General features: G+C 40.4%; 1 protein-coding gene and 1 pseudogene across 4 annotated transcripts in view; both read left to right on the top strand.

The window, feature by feature from the left end:
- Positions 1 to 19,566, top strand: part of CLDN10 (claudin 10) — a 115,110-nt gene that overhangs the window by 60,043 nt on the left and 35,501 nt on the right. The gene's annotated exons all lie outside the window — the stretch shown is intronic.
- On the top strand, positions 8,855 to 9,577 carry LOC118758009 (small ribosomal subunit protein eS6-like; annotated as a pseudogene).

Genomic DNA, 19,566 nt, shown 5'->3' with positions numbered 1-19,566 from the left:
CAGAGAACATATTCTGATTCCAATTTATTGAGATTTGCTTTTATGGTTTAGTATGCAAAATAATTGATGCATGGGTGCTTAATGAAAGTTGTGATTCCTGGGTGAAATATTTTTATGTTTAACCATACAGTAAAACTTGTTGATACCATTACTCAACCCTTTGAAATTGAGTATTAAAACCTCATATTATGATTGTGAATTTATTTTTCTCCCCATGTAGTTAGGTCAATTTCACCTTACATTTTTCTAGGAATTCTTGTACCTCACTGATGAATTAGACATTTTATTGTGAAATGACTTTGCTATGATGCTTTTTATCTGTATAGTTTGTCTAATATTAATAGACACCAGTATTTTTTTAGTATTCATGGGATAGATTTTCACATTGTATTAATCAAACTTTATGTTCTTATGATTTTGTTTTATCTTTTAAAAGCAGAATCTAGTTACAGTGGTTTTTTTTTTCAATTTGGCCTGAAAATCTTGGCCTTTAGGAACATTCAGTTCATTTACATCTAATACGATCATCAATAACGTGTAATTAAATTTGCTATTATTTTGTTCTTTTTCTTCTGTGCCTTCTGTTCTCCCTTTTCACTCCTTTCTTTCCTCCTTTTATATTCCCTTGCCTACCATTTCATCTATTTCTTTTGTTTAGTGTTTATACAACTATAATGTTCTCTTAATGCTTCTCATAAAAAAATTTTTGGGACACAGCTATAAATCCTCTGTGTGTGTGTGTGTTTTAATTGAGATGTAATTCACAACATCAGCTGGAGAAGGAACATTGAACACTTTAAAGTGTACTGTTTTTCCTTCTCTCTCTTCAGTTTTTAATTATGTGTTTGAAATGCAGAGTGACAGAGAGATTAGGGAAAGGAAGAGAGAGAAAGAGAAGTCTTCATTTGCTGATTCACTCCCCAAGTATCCATACCGGAGGTCTGGTCCAGGTGGTGGCCAGGGCCAAGCACTTGGACCATTCTCCACTGCCTCCTCAGGGACATCAACAGGTAGTTGGATCAGAATCAGTGCAACCAGCATGCCAGCATTACAAGCAATAGCTAAACCGACTGCATCACAGCACTGAACTATGATCAGCAGTTTTCAGTCTGTTATTATATTATACAGCTATCACTATCAAAATCCAGATTGTTTTATCATCCGCAAAGGCATTAGTAGTCAGTACCAATCCCCCCCCCCGACACACACACACCATTTTCATGAGAACTGCTTATCTACTTTCTGTCTATGGATTTGTCTGTTACCAACATTCATATGAATGTGATCACACAATATATGGTCTTTGTGTCTTCGTTTTTTAAAAGGAGGGAGAGACAGCGGCCTTCTATCTGTTGGTTTACCACAGTGACTGGGGCTGAACCAGGCTGCAGCCAGGAGCCAAGTTTCTTCCCAGTCTCCCACGTGTGCAAGGGCCCAAGCACCCTAATGAGTTTTCACAGGTACATGCTCAGGGAGCTGTACTGGAAACAGAGCAACCAGGACTTGAACTGGCACCAATATCGGATGCCAGCATTGCTGGTGGTGACTCAACTCACTATGCCACAGTATATGTCCCATGTCTGGCTGCTTTACTTATTACACCATTTTCAAGGTTTATCCATGGGGTAGCATGTAATTGTTCTTCATTGTTTTCTTATTTAAATAATCCATGATGTAAAAACAGTATGCCAAATTTATTTATTTGGGCTATTATAGATAATGTTGATAAGAGCATTCATGGATAAGTTTCTGTGTAAATATGATTTTCAGTTTTCTTGTTTATATGCACAGAAGAATTACCTGTATTAATTCACAGTTTAACATTTTAAGGAACTATCAGTTTTGCACACTGCTTCATTATTTCAACTCCTACCAGCAGTATATTGAGATTCTAATTTGGCCACATCTGCACTAACATTTTGTTGTTGTTTATTTTGATGCAACGTTGATGTCTGTAGTTTAGATTTTCATTTTTCTCATGACTAGTGATGCAATGTGCCTTTTATGTGTTTTTTAATATTTATCTTTTAAGATGTCTATGCAAACAATTTGTCCAGTTTGAGATTGGGCTGCTTGGTATTTTATTATTGAGGTATAGGAATTCCTTGTACGTTCTGTATGCTACATCCTTATCAGATCTACAAATATTTATTCTGTTGTTGCTTGCCGAATTAAAATGACAGGTAAGTGAACAAGAAATAAATCTTTATTGTTGTAAATCAATGAGATTCTCTGTTTGTTACTGGTTGTAGAATTACTTAACAAGAATTAACTTTTTAAAAAAAAATATTTATTTTGGGGGCTCTGGCCATTGCAGCCACTTGGAGAGTGAACAAGTGAATAGAAGATCTTTCTTTCCTTCTCTCTGTAGATCTGCCTTTCCAGTAAAAGTAAATAAACCAAAGGGAGTATTTCTGGACTGAGTCATAAGATAACACAACTTCTCAAATTGTTTGTTTAAAAATTTATTTACTTTTACTTGGTGCAAGGCCTTAAGGCTTTGGGCAATTCTCTACTGCTTACCCAGGTTACAAGCAGGGAAGTAGAATAACCAGTACACAAACTGGTACCCAAATAGGATTCTGGTGCTTGCAAGGGGAGAATTAGCTTATTGAGCCATTGCACTGGGCCTAAGAGGCAGCTTCCATCCACCTTTGCGTTCATTGTCTCATACCCCTGCCTCCTAATACTCTTGAATTACTGCTTTGGTGAGTGTGCCTCAGTGATTCCCCTGGCTTAAAAATTCTGTTTGAAAGTTGGGCATCTCCTGAACCATTTCTCACATTTCTTACCTTTCTGTCCTACTCTCTAATTCTCAATATTTTTGTGCTTCCTTCAGGGAGATAAGCTAACTTTTCCCCCAAGCCTTTCATTGTTTTTTCTGTTTCTACTGTAATATGTTTTAAAAGATTTATTTATTTTTATTGGAAAGACAGAACTATAGAGAAAAGCAGAGACAGAGTGAAAGATCACTCCTCAAGTGACCACACCCGCCAGAGCTGAGCTGATTCAAAGTCAGGAGCTTCCTGTGGGCCTCCCCCCACTGGGTACAGGGTCCCAAGGCTTTGGGCTAGCCTCCTCTGTTTTCCTAGGCTGTAAGCAGGGCACTAGATGTGAAGTGGAGCAGCTGGGACTGACAGGTGCCCATATGGGATCCCATGACTTGAAGGTGGAAGATTAGCCAAGAGCCATTGTTCTAGGCCTTGTAAGATGTGTTAATTTCCTAGAGAGCTTTAGCTGTGTATGTGTTTTCTGAATGTTTTTGACTGTTTGTATTCCATAAATGCACTGTCTTCACTTTTTGTATGAACATTTACATTTTAATTATTAGCTGTGGAGTTTTTTCCTTTCACATTACTCTTCCAACTTACCTGTGATAATGTTCATTTTGACTGCCATATTGGAAATGGGTTCCACCATCTCGTGGGCAGGTGTTCACTTTGGCATTTCAGAATTCACTGGAAGCTCGGGGATGTAGATGAGGTCTGTCTCACAGACAGGTATTTGGAATGAGCTCTAACTGAGGAAACATCCACATAAATAACTTTCATTTGTCCTTCATAACTGCTTAGATTTTCCCAAGATGGATCTTTAATTCTTTGGTGTATAGAGTTTAGGCTTGGCTACTAATGCTTTTTGAGTTTTGAGAGCTAGACGTAGGAAAATGAGCAGGAGGAAGAGGGAGCATTTTAGTATTCCATGTGGAAGTTACTTCATCTCATTGTTTAGTTAAAAGGAGAGACAAAAAGATCTTTTATCCACTGGTTCACTTCCCAAGTGGCCTCAATGGCTGGAGCTGAGCTGATCTGAAGCCAGGAACCAGGAACCTCCTTGGGGTTTCCCACACAGGTGTGGGTCCCAAGGATTTGGGGCCATCTCCACTGCTTTTCTAAGTCATAAGCAGGGAGCTGGATGGGAAGTGGAACCGCCAGGACATGAACTAGCATCCATTTGGGATCCCCATGGATGCAAGGCAAGGATATGGCCACAGGCTATTGTGCTGGGCCCAAAGTTCTAAAGAAACTCTAACAAAAGCCTCGTATCTTAGTCCCAAGTATGTCCACTTCTTCCTTCTTCCCGGGTTTCCCCCAGGCTTCTGCTTTGACTCCTCTGCATTGCAACGCCAGTTGTTTCATTTTCCTCACTGCCCTCCTGGGATTCAACTGTGCCAGTTTTAGAAGCTCCCATTTGTGACTCTTATTTCTGGCTTCAAGAGTTATATATATCCCTGCTTTATCTGGCATTTCTTAATTCTTTGTGGGATCTAGGCAATTTAAATTTAGAAATCCACTTACTGTCTTTAATGTAGTTTTAGGAGGGAATACATATAAATGTGTATGTCTGCCAACTTTATCCAGAGGTCTAACTTCTTGCTTCAGAGTTCTGATTTCATCTAGGAAAAAAACAGTAAGTCATTAAAAAAAAAGAAAAAAAATACCAACTAAATCATTCATAATCAGTGTATATCCTCCTATGGCCAAATGTAATTCAGTGTAGCCAAAACCAAAGTACATCTTCGCTATAGCTGTCCACTGTAGAGTAATATGGCTTTTGTGGGGGGAATATTTTTGTGGATCTACTGCTATCGTCAAACTAGATCTAAGTTAAACTATGGATTTCTAAGATCAGCAGCAACCTACAGACCTTGTAGTTGTAAGGTCTATGCTGAGATATGACCTTATATTTTCTGTCCATATTCAATCATTATTTGCAAACTTTACTCAAATAATTTTCTTTTCCTGTGTCACTGTGGCTGTATAATGCCACTGTATACAATGAAGAAGGTTATCAGCTAGAGGAAGCCAGGAATGAGATGAATGGTACAGCCACCTGCCAAAAAGTAAATTCAGATAAGATAGCAATAACATCAAACAGAAACCTGTACAATGATTTCCTTTTCTGAGAGACCAACAGACAAACTGAGAAAAGCAGCCTCAGGAAAGAGAGAAACTAAGGAAAAGAGAGATTGTCTCTATGAACCCCCGTGGAGCTGTCACAGCACAGTGGGTCAGACCCCACTGGAAGCCATAGGGGATCTGACCAAATTAATGGGTCATTTTATTAAGGAAGTAGCTGGCAAGAGAAAAAGTGCATTTGATAAGTTGTCAACATTCAGTGAAGGAGGACAATTAGCTAGGTCCTGAAGACAATAAAAGCACCAACTGTCTCTCGAGCTTGAATGTGGCATGAATGGATTTTCTGCAGCGAATTCGTAAAGTGCCAGCACACACATCTGAATGATCAGCAATCAAGAGCACTTTGTTCCTCTTGCAAAACAAAGCTGGGAACAAAGTTTTGTTTTGTAACATAGAACTGGTTGGGTCAGCAAGATGTGCTGTCTACAACTAATTTTTTCCCTAATATTTTTTGTGTGCATGTGATAATTATACATTTCTAGAGCTGTCCTCAACATAGAGAACATTTCAAAAAAAACACTTCTCAACTCGCTGCTTGATTTGCTTGACTTACATCTTCAGTCACCAAGTTCTTTCTCCTTCTCCTTTGTTGGCAACATTTTCATCAGATCTCATGGAATATTTCCTCCATGGAAGGTGAGATTTCCAGCTCATTGAAGTGAATGAACACGTCTGTTTTAAAAGAATGCGCCACGTTACCTAGAAAACAGAACTTGAAAGGAACTATTAAGACCCATTAGTCTTATTAATAAGTTATTTCTCCAGTGCTGTCAAGGGCATTGGGAACAACGGACCAGGCAGCAGATTTCACAGCTTCTGGGTGAGCCTGCCTCCAGGCTGGAATAGCTTGGTCACCTGACATTCCTGTAACTCTTATTATTTTTGGCTTCCTGAGGCAATGGCCATGTACATGTGGTCTCTTCCATCCCCGAGAAGTCTTTGCTAGGACACTGATATGATCTCTGTTCTTTCCTTACCCCTTTGTATGGAGCATGCAAAAATCACTAATCATATTTAGGGCTTTATACAAATAAGTAAGTCATAATTAGCATTTACAATAATTTGGGATTTAGCACTGTTGCCCCCTTCCTTGGGTCATCAAAAGGCAAGTCTCTCTTGAAACTCAGATTTGACCAGGTGGTGTTATTTTTAGTAGCTGTGGTTAAAAAAAAAATGTGTACCACTCTAGAGCCAAGGCAAATATAATTGTTATGGAAGATTTTTTTTTATTATTTAAAACATGTAGTTGTCTGTACTTCCATCAATGAAGACATCAGGAATGGGTAAACTTCATATGTTGAAACATTTTTAGTGTCGATTAATAGCCATAGAAAGTCTATCCTGAAATTCATTGTTTTCACGCACCTGTGTATCTTTTTTTCTTGAGACTCATAACAATTTTTCACAGAAAATCCATTTCACAGAACTTATGCTGTCCCTCTGAAAGCTCTGTGAGATTTCTACAGCACCTGTTTGGTTTTGGATGTGAGGGATGTTAGCATTCTTTGTGCTGAAACCACAACACTTGTGAGTGGCAGCAGACAAGGACTCATGGCAGGGCCTGAATGCTCAGGCACTCCCTACAGGAAGGAAACAGGCTATTGAATTACCGGAGTCAAGCATAGACAAATCCATGGGGCTGGCAAGCTCAGAAGAGACCGCAAGGACTTGCACTCAGTCTCTCTCTCTTCCCCACCTCTCCCTCTCTCTTCCCCACCTCTCTCTCTTCCCCACTTCTTTTTCTCTTTCCTCTCTCTCTCTCTCTCTCTCTCTCTCCCTCTCTTCTTTTCCTTTCTTTTCCTTTCCTCCCTCTCCCTGTCCCCTCTCTCCTCTCTTATCTCCTCTTCTCTCTCACCTTTCTGCCCAAGTCTCTGCAATCTAAGGGAGAATAAATTTCTCACTGTTCTCATTAGTGCACAGAGAACAAATCCCAAGTTACAAGGAAGAGTGTGAAGGGACTGGTGACAACCTTCCAGCAACAGCCTACTCCCTGTACATTCAAGGAAAGTCATTTGTGTCCATCAACTCTACTTGGTGTGTCTGATTGTTCCACCCATATGTTTCAGCAAGGCATTTCCCTGAAACTCGCTATTTATGATGCCAAGCTATACTAGGAAGAGTCTAAAAATTACTGTTTTCCCCTTACAAATAAAAAGTGAAAGGAAGTCTTGTGTCTGAGTTTGTACACTAAGTTCATAGAAACACCCTTGCCACAATGGTGGTAGACTCCATTGAGAGGAAACTGATCATCATTATTAAATAATAAAATACCATAAACATTAAATTTGAATAAAACAATAGTAATATAATACTTTATTTAGCATTTTCAAAGCCCCTTACATGTTCAAATAAGGGCTCCAAAGCATTTGACTATCAATTTGAATGTTAAATCCATGAAGAGCTGATTCATGCTGAAAAGTCATAAGGTCCTTCCTGTTTTTATTATTATTATTATTATTATTATTATTATTGTTACTGTTATTATTGTAAAGTCAGATTTACAGACAGAGAAGAGAGAAAGATCTTGCATCCACTGGTTCACTCCCCAAATAATCACAATGGGTGGTGCTGAACCAATCTGAAGCCAGGAGCCAAGAGCTTCTTCGAGGTCTCCCATGTGGGTGCAGAGTCCCAAGGCTTTGGGCCGTCCTTGAATGATTTCCCAGACCACAAGCAGGGAGCTAGATGGGAAGTGGAGCAGCTGGGATACAAACCGGCACCCATGCGGGATCCTGGGCGTGCGAGGTGATGACTTTAGCCACTAGGCTACCACACCTGGCCTACGGTCCTTCCTATTCTTATTTATCTGTCATCTCTCAAATAAATAGAATAAATAAATAAAAACTTAAAAAAGAAAAACCCTGAGAGGGACCTCAAGTGGTTGAGTCCCTACCATCCAAATGGGAAAGCTGGATTACATTCTAGGTTCTTGCCTTTACCTGGCCCAGGCCAGGCTATTGTAGGAAACTTGAGAGTGAGCCAGCAAATGGCAGATCTTTCTCTTTGTCTTTCTCATAAATAAAGTGAATAAATGATAAAAATTTTAGATGAAGTCAAGTGGTATGGTGGGCTAAGCTGCCACCTGTGACACTAGCTTTCCATATGGTGCCAGTTTGAGACCCAGCTGCTTTACTTCCAACCTAGCTTTCTGCTGATGCTCCTGGGAAAGCAACTGAAGATGGTTCAAGTATTTTGGCACCTGCATGGGAGACCCAGAACAAGCTCTGGGCTCCTGACTTCAGCTTGGCCCACTCTACCATGTTTAGGCCATTTGGGGAGCTAACCAAAAAATAGATTTCTCTCTTTCTATCTTTCCCTATCTCTGTGTGAGTCTGCCTTTCAAATAAATAAATATTTTTTCTTAAGAAGTGAATAAAGTTGCAGGGTTGCAATTGTTCTAGCCGGCTCTCAGAAGTCATTATATTCCCATGAGACTACTACGCAGATTGCGGTTTTCAGAATTTAAATAAAGAGATCGTATATTTAAGAGAAGAGCTTTGGGAGTTGCTTGCTGAATATATCCATTTTAAAAGATTAGGCAACAGACTTGCACTTTCTCGTACAAGCATTTAATTTTTTTAGCAAAGACACTGTAACAGTCTAACAGGAATTTAACAAATGGTGCTAAGGTAAACTAACAACCATATGGAAAAATGAACCTCAAATTCTAGGTCACATTAAGCAGACAAACATTATTTAGAGATGGACCATACGCTTCAATATAAAAGCTAAAACCATAACATTTTAAAAGATTATTGCTTCATTATTTGAAAGTAAGCAAATATTTCATTAGATTATAAAAAAGCATTAGCAGAGGAAATGTATATAAATGTATGTAAATTAAATGTCATTAACATTTTAAATTGGTCACAAAAAGAGAGCTTTAGGAAAATAGACACACTCTTCATGGCACCTTGAAGGCCAACAGTCACTTTGAAATGAAGCTGGATATTTTCTTCCCAGCCACCGGCTCTCAGGAGCTCACTGAAATGGACAGTGAACATAAACTTGGCCTTTTTATGAGAAACATATGGCCACAGAAGTTGCTGCCGACACCCTGAGTGAGAAAGGGAAGAGTTACACAGTTTGAATTCCAAGTGGAAATAACAAACAGCACTTTCCCTTGAAGGAAGGTGTCATGACTCAGTCCACCTGGCATTCCTGTCCCTGCAGGCAACAGGAAAAATCAGCTTGGGGCTGCATTGTCAATGCCAGCCTGGGTGCTCACAATAACCAATAACTTGGTTACTATAAAAAAGGGGGTAGGAGACAGGAAGGGGGAAGATATTCCTGAATTAACTGATATCACAAAGCTTTCTCACCTGGGAGCCAAAAGAGCCAGTAGAATCTGCAAACTTTTCATTCTCTCTGCAGAAGATGATGTTTGCCAGAATGTTGAAAGAAAACCTTTAAATAAAGAAGAAAAAAAACCTAGCACCAAAACACCCAGGTTCAGCATCTTGTTACTCCTCATGTCCTCCAACACAAATGCTGAAGAGACAGCATTCTAAGGAGAATAAGGAAGAGCAGCAGAAGATGCGAAACTTTTGGCCAAGAGAATAAAAGAGGCCAAAGAGAAACGGTGGGAACAGATTGCCAATAGACATATGCTGTCTGCTCAGAGACAGTATACTTCTAAATCTGAGTTTAGTCAAAATTAATGCTTATGAATAACAGATAAATAAGATCAGATAAAAAAATAGACAAGCCACCAACTGAGAATACATGCACTAAAAATACACCTGACAAAGGACCCGTTCTAGAATGTACAATGAATTCCTAGAATAATAAAGAACCTAATATAAAAGAAGTAAAACATTTGGACAGGCACTTCACAAAAGAAAGCGTTTGAGAGGATAACTTACAGACATGGTCAATAGCATGAATCGTCAGAGAAATGGAAATTAAGCTAAAATGAGATATCTCTGTATGTCTACAGGTTGGCTAAAATAAAAGACCGGTAATAGCAAATGTTGACAAGGATGCACCTGGGATTCCAGAATACCAGGGATTCTCATACATTAACAGAGAGCATGTGGCACAGTATAACATTTTAGGGGAAAATGTCCAGGGAAGTTCTTATAAAACTAAACATACTTACCCTATAACCCAATAGTTCTGACCCTGGATATTTACCCATAATAGTACATATTCACAGAAGCAGTTCATAGAAGCTTTATATGTAATTGTTTTAAAATGTTCACCCTTACAAAATTAATTAATCCAACTGTGATACCTCCAAGAAAAAAATGCAGTTCAGCAAAATAAAGGTGAATTAATGACACATCAACAATGAGGGGCCCAGCCCAGTAACCTAGTGCCTAAAGTCCTTGCCTTGCATCTGCTGGGATTCCATATAGATGCTGGTGCATATCCTAGCTGCTCCACTTCCCATCTAGCTTCCTACCTGTGCCCTGGGAACACAGCCAAGGATGCCCCAAAGCCTTCAGACCCTGCATGCACATGTGAGATCTAAAAGAAGCTCCTGGCTCCTGGCTTCAGATTGGCTAAGCACCTGCTGTTGCAACCACTTGGGGAGTGAACTGGCAGCCGGAAGATCTTTCTGTCTCTCCTTTTCTCTATAAGTATGCCTTTCCAATAATAATAATAATAATAATAATAATAATAATAATAATAATAAATGTGTCTTGAAACATAAACTGAAAGACACCTGTACAAAACAGTGAGTACTATTTGATCCTATGTGGCTAAAGTTCTGAAGCAACAAAACTAGCAACTATCAGTAAGGGCAAAAAGTAAGAAAAATGATAGGAGAGGGTTGGCTGATAAAGGAAATGGGAGAATTTTCTGGAGATGGTAATGTTCTAAGTCTTGATCAAGAGTTGTTTTATCTACATAGAGGTCTGTATTTGTCAAAAATCAGTGAGTTTTAGAAATATGCATTGTAACTGTGTCACATAATACAATGTAATTAATGAAGTAAAAAAAAAGAAATATGCATTGTATGTAAATATTGTATCAATGGGAAAAACACTAATCTATTAGTGATATGCATGTGGAAATATTCAAAAGAAATTATACTGAGGCCTACCACTTATTTTAAAATGTTATGCAAGGCGATACATGGGGAGAACTTTAGCTACTAGGCTACTGGGCTGGGCCCAGAGTTGATTGTTAATCTTTAGGTGTATATCACTCTCTTAGTACCTTTTCTAAAACTGTCCAATGAGATTATTTGACCAGAAGTGACTATCTTGTTCAAGCCATTAAAGATAGATGTAGTTTTTAGTGTCTTCTAGTAACTGGACATGTGTAAGAAGGTGGAGGGGACGTCAGTCCAGGAAGAAGCTCCTGCTGTGGCCACTTACGCTGTGCAACACAAAGACAGCCAAGACTCAGACCTTCCTGCAGGGGCAGACAGAGGCCAGGCCCAAGGGGACCCAGCGGAGGGCCTCACTTCTCAGGAGACTGTCCCAGGCCCAGCAGTGGGCGGCCAGCCCCACCCACCCCCTCTCCTCCACTCTGATCTTCTCTGCTCTCCTACTTGCCTTCCCCTGCAGAACCCCCTGCAGGTCGCTGGTCCTGCCTGGGAGGCTGCCCTAGCATGTAACACTTTGAGGCTTCCACCTTCCTGGGCAATCCCCAGGCCCAGGCCTGTTCCTCACAAGATCACTCACTGACCCAGAGCAGAGAGCTGCTGCTGTGTTCCACAACTGGGAGTACAATGCTTCTTTATTTGAGCACATTGATTCAGTTTGTCAGTGCCTGGCCACTGGAGGAACCGTTGGCATACTGTGTGTCTCGTCCACTAGATTTTAAACTCCATGCAGCAAGGAGTTGTGGACTTTTTTTTTTTTAATTCCAGTCACATCCCCAGTAAATTTGCATCTGTTACAAAGAAGGTGTCATCGAAAAGCACCTAGAAAGGGCTGAAGGGGTTTTTTCCTCCCTTCCTAATGAAAAAAAATACAGTTTTGTAATTATATAAAGCCATTGCTGAGACAGTATGATAAAACGACTTACAGCTTTGCTAAAATATCAAGAGTGCGGCAAGATTTCTAGAATTTGGAACGAATATTGTAAGGTGTTGAGTTCACCTATGATCGGATACGTTCCTGTCAAACATTTTTTAATACATTTTTTTAAACAGAAGCTACGTATATTAAACTTTTTAAGAATGGAAGTCAGATCAATACTCTTAAGAAACAAATCATTGTACAATGTATGTAGTACAATCTGTGAATCACAGCGATAGTTATAATACTCTTACTTGTTTTGCTTTTACTAGCAAGCCTCTAAGTTGTAGAGCATTGTTCTGATAAGAACAAAACTTGGGGGCTTTTAAGAACGAAAGAAAGAAACCATAACTCTGACACTCAGTGCTGTGTGCAATTTGCGTAATAGCTCCAAAACCCGCCAGTTTTTCTCCAGGCATACAGTGAATGGTGACCTGCAGTAGTTACAGCGTCACCACAGCTGTGAGGATGGAGAACCAATGTATGTGTTCCAGGAGCTCACAGTCCAACAGGGATACACAGATGGACTCTGAGTCTGTGTAATAAACACGGTTGTATATGTGTACCATCAAGATGGGTGGGAGAGCAAATCTCAGGCCCAGCCTGTTGCATGAGGAAAGAGTGATGTTTAAAAAGCTAATGAAAAGGAATTCTCCAAGCTAGTTCCAGAACCTTCTGAGCAGAGCTACACAGTGCAGTGTGTGGTGATCCCAGCAGGCTATTCCAAAATGAGGCATGGCAGGAAATGATCGTTGGTAGTAGAATATCTTATACATCGTGATAAAGCAAAAATTGTTCTGTTGGTGATGGGGAACCAACATAGGGTTTAAAAAGAAAAGGAAATGTCTGCCCATTTCCCGTGCCCATTTCTTGAGCGGCTTGTTTGTTTTGACATTTTGGTTGTTTTGTAGCTCTTTGTATATTCTGGAGATCAGCCCTCTATCACCTACGTAGTGCGCAAAGATCTTCTCCCATTCTGTGGGTTGCTTTTTTACTTTGTTGATTGTTTCCTTTGCTGTACAGAAGCTTCGTAGTTTGATGAGGTCCCATTTGTTTATTCTGGTCTTGATTGCTATTGCCTTTGGTGTCCTTTTGAGGAAGTAGGGACCTACCCCTAGATCTTGCGGAGTATTTCCAATATTTTCTTCCAACAGTTTGAAGGTTTCTGGATGTAGGTTTAGATCTGTTATCCATTTAGATTTGATCTTAGTGTATGGTGAGAGATGTGGGTCTATCTTTTGGTTTCTGCAGGCTATCAACCAGTTGTCCCAACAGCATTTATTGAACAGACCTTCCCATTTGCCTGGATTGTCGTTTGTCTTTTTGTCAAAGATTATTTGGCTGTATCTGTGTGGGTTCCCTTCTGGTGTTTCTATTCTGCTCCATTGATCTTCCTCTCTATCTTTGTGCCAGTACCACGCTGTTTTGATAACCACTGCCCTATAGTATGTCCAGAGGTCCGGAACTGTGATTCCCCCTGCTAACTTACTGTTCTTCAGGATGGTTCTAGCTATTCGTGGTTTTTTGTGTTTCCAGATGAACTTTTGAATCATTGTTTTGGGAAATGGGCAGACACTTCACAAAGGAACAAACCCAAATGGCAAATAAACATATGAAAAAATGCTCAAGTTCCCTGGCAATAAGGGAAATCCAAATTAAAACATCAATGAGGTACCGCCTGATGCCAGTAAGACTGGCCCACATGAATAAAAGCACCAACAACACTTGCTGCCGAGGTTGCGGGGAAAAGGGAACTCTACTCCACTGCTGTTGGGGCTGCAGGCTGGTACAGCCTCTATGGAAATCAGTATGGAGAACATTCAAACAACTCAAATTCAACATACCGTATGATCCAGCAATAGCACTCCTAGGAGTATATCCAGAACACTTGTTTTATGAGAAACCAACATGCACTCCTATGTTCATAGCAGCACAATCAGTAATTGCAAAAACATGGAAGCAGCCAAAATGCCCATCAGCAGAGGATTGGATAAGAAAGCTATGGTTCATCTACTCCATGGAATACTACTCAGCTATTAAAAAAACAAAATGCAGTTCTTTGTGGCCAAATGGGCCCAACTGGAAACCATAATGCTAAGGGAAATGAGCCAATCCCAAAAGGTTAGGTACCACATGTTTGCCTTAATTTAAGATGATATGATGTTATGTATAACATGTTATGTATGTTATATGTTGTGTATAAACTAAAATTGAAATGTCAATGAGGTGGTCACAGAAGGTGGTTAAGAACTAGCGTTTATTTTTAACATATTGGCTACTCATTACTATGTCAATTAATTCCATAATGATGTAAATTTTTACTGATGGTATATTGGAGCTTTTAATTGATTGGGATGATACTCTGCTGGCTCTGTCTTCAAACCAGAGAGGGTATACCTAAGAAGCCATTGAACTTGACTGGACAATAAGATGCTGGACTCTATGTTTGGTATATGCTTGCAATGGGGGAATCTCAACTGAACTTGAACTGTGGTTATGCAACAAGGTGGAGGAATCCACCATGGTGGGAGGGTTTGGGGAGGGGTGGGGAGAATCCCAGTACCTATGAAACTGTGTCACATAATACAATGTAATTAATGAATAAAAAAATAGTAAATTAAAAAAAAAAGAAAAGGAAAACCATGAGATTCACTCTTTATGAAAATCATCTGGGGAGACATGGTGGACGGGATGTGCAAGACTGACATTTTGAGATTTGGTTATTGTTTATAGTCTTTGTCTGCACTTTTGAGAAACAAGAGGGTTTTTCCACAATTGTTATTTGTTGAATTCTTACCTAATGCAGTGTTTTTTTTTTGTTTTTTTTTTTTTAAATATTCATTTATTCATTAATTACATTGCATTACATGACACAATTTCATAGGTACTGGGATTCCCCCCCCTTCACCCCAAACCCTTCCCCCATCATGAATTCCTCCACCTTGATGCATAACCACAGCTCAAGTTCCGTTGAGATTCCCTAATTAAAAGTTTACACTATACAGAGTCCAGCATCCCACTTGTCCAGTTCAAGTTCAACCTAATGCAGTGTTAAGACTGTGATTGCAAAGTAAGATGAAGCATGCTATTGTAAAAACTTAAAACAAAAAATGGAGAGAGGAGAGAGGAGAGTGGAGGATGGAAAGTATCCTAAATTTGTGAAATGTGGGAAATTTGTCTACTTTGCATAGACTCGGCCTATTACAGGCAAGGAGGCAAGTCAGGAGTGTACCTGTGAGAGTTCGTGGAAGAGGTGATGGGGATCTCGGTTGGGAAAAGTAGGCTGGGTATGAAGAGGTGAGAATGAGTCATGTCGCTCATGCATAGTGTCAAAAAGGATGGGTGATGTGGAGTGTGAAGGGAAGAGAGTAGTCCAAGGCACATGACTTGTTTGCAGAGTAAGTGGGTAAACAAATGTGGTTCATGGTTCATCATAAAAATACAGTTGAATTTGTGGTACTTGTGAGTCACCAAGTGGCTCTCTCTCTAAGATTTACTTCTTTTTATTTGAAAGGCAGATTTTACAGAGAGAGGAGACACACAGAGAGATCCTTCATTAACTGGCTTCCATATCCCAAATGGCTTTCATCCCAAATGGTCACAATGGCCAGAGTTGAGCTGATTTGAAGCTGGGACCCAGGAACTTCTTCCAAGTTTCCCACATGGGTACAGATGCCCAAGGACTTGAGCTATAATCCTCTGCTTTTCCGGGTCATAGGCAGGGAGCTGGATCAGAAATGGAGCAACTGGGACATGAACCGGTGCCTATATGTAATGCTGGCATTGCAGGGTGAAGATTAACATGTTGAACCACTATGCCGGCCCCAGGAGAAGATTTTTGGTAGGCAGGACTGGAAACCAGGAGGGGTGGATCAGGAATCTAACTTTGGAGTAACCACTTTGTCCAAGGAATGGGTGTATTGTGAAGGGAATAAATGGCAAGATTAGGTGATGAGAATGAACCTTGGAGCAGCAGAGGTGTAGAAGCAAGAAGGGGGCTATGAAACCACAGGAAGAAAATTGGACATGAGGAGCTAATCAGTAGTGTTAAAAGGTGCAGAAAGCATGAGCAAGATTAAGAATGAATGGTGTGCCCTGAATAAGTAGTAAAAAGATGCTGGACACATTTGCCTGTGGGGTTTCATTAGAAAAAGGACGATTAGAACCCGGAATGCAGCAAGCTGAGAAGTAAACAAAAAGGCAGAAGAAGAGAAAGAAGTGACAACTACATCAAGATGCTTCATTGAAAAAGAAATATGACAATTTTTTTTCTTTTAAGATTTATTTAGCTTTAAAAGCAGAGTGACAAAGAAAGGAAAAGGGATTTTCCATTGACTAGTTAATCTCCAAATGGCCACAACAGCTATGGTTGGGCCAGAACAGAAACCAGGGCCAAGGAACTCCATCCGTCCCCCAAGTTGGTGGCAGGTATCCAGGAATGCGGGCCATCTTCTGATGCCTTCTCAGGCGCATTAACAGGGAGCTGGATTGAAAACAGAGCAGCCAGACCTTGAACTGGCACTCCAATATGGATGCCAGCATCACAGAGGCTGACTTACTCTTACTGTGCCACACCAGTCCTGGCCAAAATTTCCAAAATGTGTCTTAAGATACCTTTAAAGGCCTTTGTGTATTTTTCCAGATCTGGACAACTAAAACAAATAACGGTCCTTGAGAGCTGTTTCATCCAAACAGAAAGATCACCTGAATGACAATGTGTCCCTTGGGATACAAAACTTCACTGCCTCAAGGGAAAGATAAGTTGTGACCACTGTTTTATAGGAAATGCCATCACTAAAGCCATTGACTTATGATTTAACGTTGTGAAAAACCTCCTAGTACATTTTGGTTCAAAGAAAACTCTAGATGACTAGTTTGGGGCCCTTGGCATGGTCAGTGTTTGCGTGGGAGTTGCAAACCTTGGCTTTGCAGCCATGCTAGTGCCATATTGCAGTGCTCTTCCCATCTGTTCTTCCTCCTCTTTTTCCCCATGATCTTACTGTTTGCTTTTCATCAAATGAATGCATTTTGTTGAAGTTCACATTTGAATGTCTTAACAATCTGTATCCAAAAGAGGGCGCAAATTTCTCACAGAATATGGAATAATATTTCCAAGTTACTTGTTCCTAGCTAAGTTTCAAAGCTGCTGTAATTTAATGCAGAAACATGATTCCAACAGCATGTATGCTATGTGAATGTTAATTAAGAGCTCTTTACATCTCCAATGTAGTTTCAGAGAAGAGCTGAGACTGTTGCTAAAGGAAGGAAATCAGTTGAAGTTCATGCTTTTCTATTTGGGATATAGCAAAATCAAGTTAAGGTTGAGTATTTTTATTTTCTTTTTTTTAAAGATTTATTTATTTGTATTACAAAGTCAGATATACAGAGAGGAGGAGAGACAGAGAGGAAGATCCTCCATCCGATGATTCACTCCCCAAGCGGCTACAATGGCAGGAACTGAGCCAGTCTAAAGCCAGGAGCCTCTTCTGGGTCTCCCATGCGGGTGCAGGGTCTCAAAGCATTGGGCCGTCCCCGACTGCCCTCCCAGGCCACAAGCAGGGAGCTGGATGGGAAGTGGAGCTGCCGGGATTAGAACCGGAGCCCATATGGGATTCCAGCACGTTCAAGGCGAGGACTTTAGCTGCTAGGCCACGCCACCAGGCCCGAGTATTTTTATTTTCAAATGGAAAATAAAAACCGACTGTTTATAGTCTTCTAATTTGAGAGTGTATTTCTATTCTACCATGGCCTAAAGATGCCTAGTAAAGTAATAAAAGTTATACTTTTGGAATTTGTGGTGTGTGTTTGTGTGTTTGGTGATCGCTATAATTGTTCCTGTTTCAATGAATGCCTGGTATGGAAGGCTCTTTTCACCTGTTGGAAGTATGTGACTGGTGAGTGGGAGAATACAGGAACTCTTGTCTCGGCTATATCTTTAATATGAGAGTTTCCTTGTGATATCTGTACATTTTCTGAGGGAGTGATATGTTAAAGATGGATGAAGAACTGTTGGATTTCATAGGTGATTCATGGAAATGGAATCAAAAGCAGAGAGGAAGCCATTTTCCTTTCTTTTTAGAGTTTTATTTTATTTGAAACGCAAACAGAGACAGAGGCCTTCCATCCCTCAGCTCTGGCCCAAAGTGCCCACCGCAATTGCCCGTATGCTGGTCAAAGTCAGGAGCCAGATCTCACTCCAGGTCTCTTGCATGGGTGACGGGTACATGAACTACCACCGGCTGCCCCCAGGGTACACATTAGCAGAAAGCTGGAATGGAAAATGGCTCTCCTATATGGAATGTGGGCAATCCAACTGATGTCTTAATCTTCTACACCAAATGCCCAGCTCAAAAGTCATGTTTTTCAATGACAGTCATATGCTACAGGCATTCCTTTCTGATCAGAAATTCATCTAATTAAATTTTGTGGTTGAACAGTATAAAATGAGAGGCAACTTCATGCACAGAATGAATGGTAGTATACATTAACAAACATTGGAACTTCCATGCCTGACTGAATCCCAAATTCCAGTTTTTCCATCATACCTATCTGCCTGGTAATTTACTGGTATGTGGTGACCACGAACACTCCTCCAGGGAACATCACTTAATTGGTTTCAGTGCCTACAAAGGAACCTGACTCCGAGTATCACTGAACCCTTGCCAATTGCCCTGGTGGTTATTAACCAGGACCCAAACAATTGCATCCTCTAGTGAATAAGCACAGATAGTACAAATGAAGGTAAGCCCAGAGCTCAGTATATACTGTCTTTTTAGGTACAGTCTAAATAGACACTGCAATGAAATTGTGTTTAAAAAAATTATTTCAATTTGAAAAACAGAATTACAACAGAGATATACAGAGAGAGGGAGTTCCCTCTTGGTCTCTCATGTGGGTGCAGAGGCCCAAGGACTTGGACTCTCCTCTACTGCTTTCCCAGAACATTAGCAAGGAGTTGAATCAAAAACACAACAACTGGTACTTAAACATCTATCTCTACAGAATGCCAGCACCCAGGTGGAAGCTTAACTTGCTGTGCTAAAGTGCTGGTCCCTGCATGTGTTGTTAATGGGGAGCCAACATGACAAATGGAACTAGGCATTGCTTCCAGTTTTTATTTGATGAAAAATCTATGACCTATTTCCTAACTACGAATCAGCAATCAGTACTCATTCCTACTTACATGATCCTGAAGTGCTATAATCGGATTCATCACATTTACTCCTGCTGGAGATTGGTCAAAACCTCCTTCCTCACACACTCACCCTGCTGTGCTGTCAATATGCAGGTTCAGTTGCATTTCTCTGTCTGCATCAGGTCCAGTTTTCTTGACTTTTATATTGAATATCATCTTCTCCATTTAGACATTTTCTTCTCTGGATTTGTGGAGTCCATGACTCTCCTCTTTCCTGGCCCCTGCTGCAGTCCAACACTCTTCGCCATGCCCCCATGAGAATCTCTGCCACTCTGAGAGATTCCATTCCTCCATTCCTCCACAGGGAGGCAATTTTTACATACCCAGGTTGTTCAATAATGCCAAACTTTGTTACATCTCAGAAAATCCCCATGTCTCCCCAATGACACATTCCAGAAGACTCAACGACCAAATGTGTTTGAGGGTAGCTGTGTGAAAGTACACAGCACAAATGAGCCAAGAGCTCAAGTCGTAAACC

Source organism: Ochotona princeps, chromosome 12, assembly GCF_030435755.1.
Source record: "Ochotona princeps isolate mOchPri1 chromosome 12, mOchPri1.hap1, whole genome shotgun sequence".
In the NCBI taxonomy this organism is placed as follows: domain Eukaryota; kingdom Metazoa; phylum Chordata; class Mammalia; order Lagomorpha; family Ochotonidae; genus Ochotona; species Ochotona princeps.
This window is presented reverse-complemented; position numbering and strand designations above follow the sequence as displayed.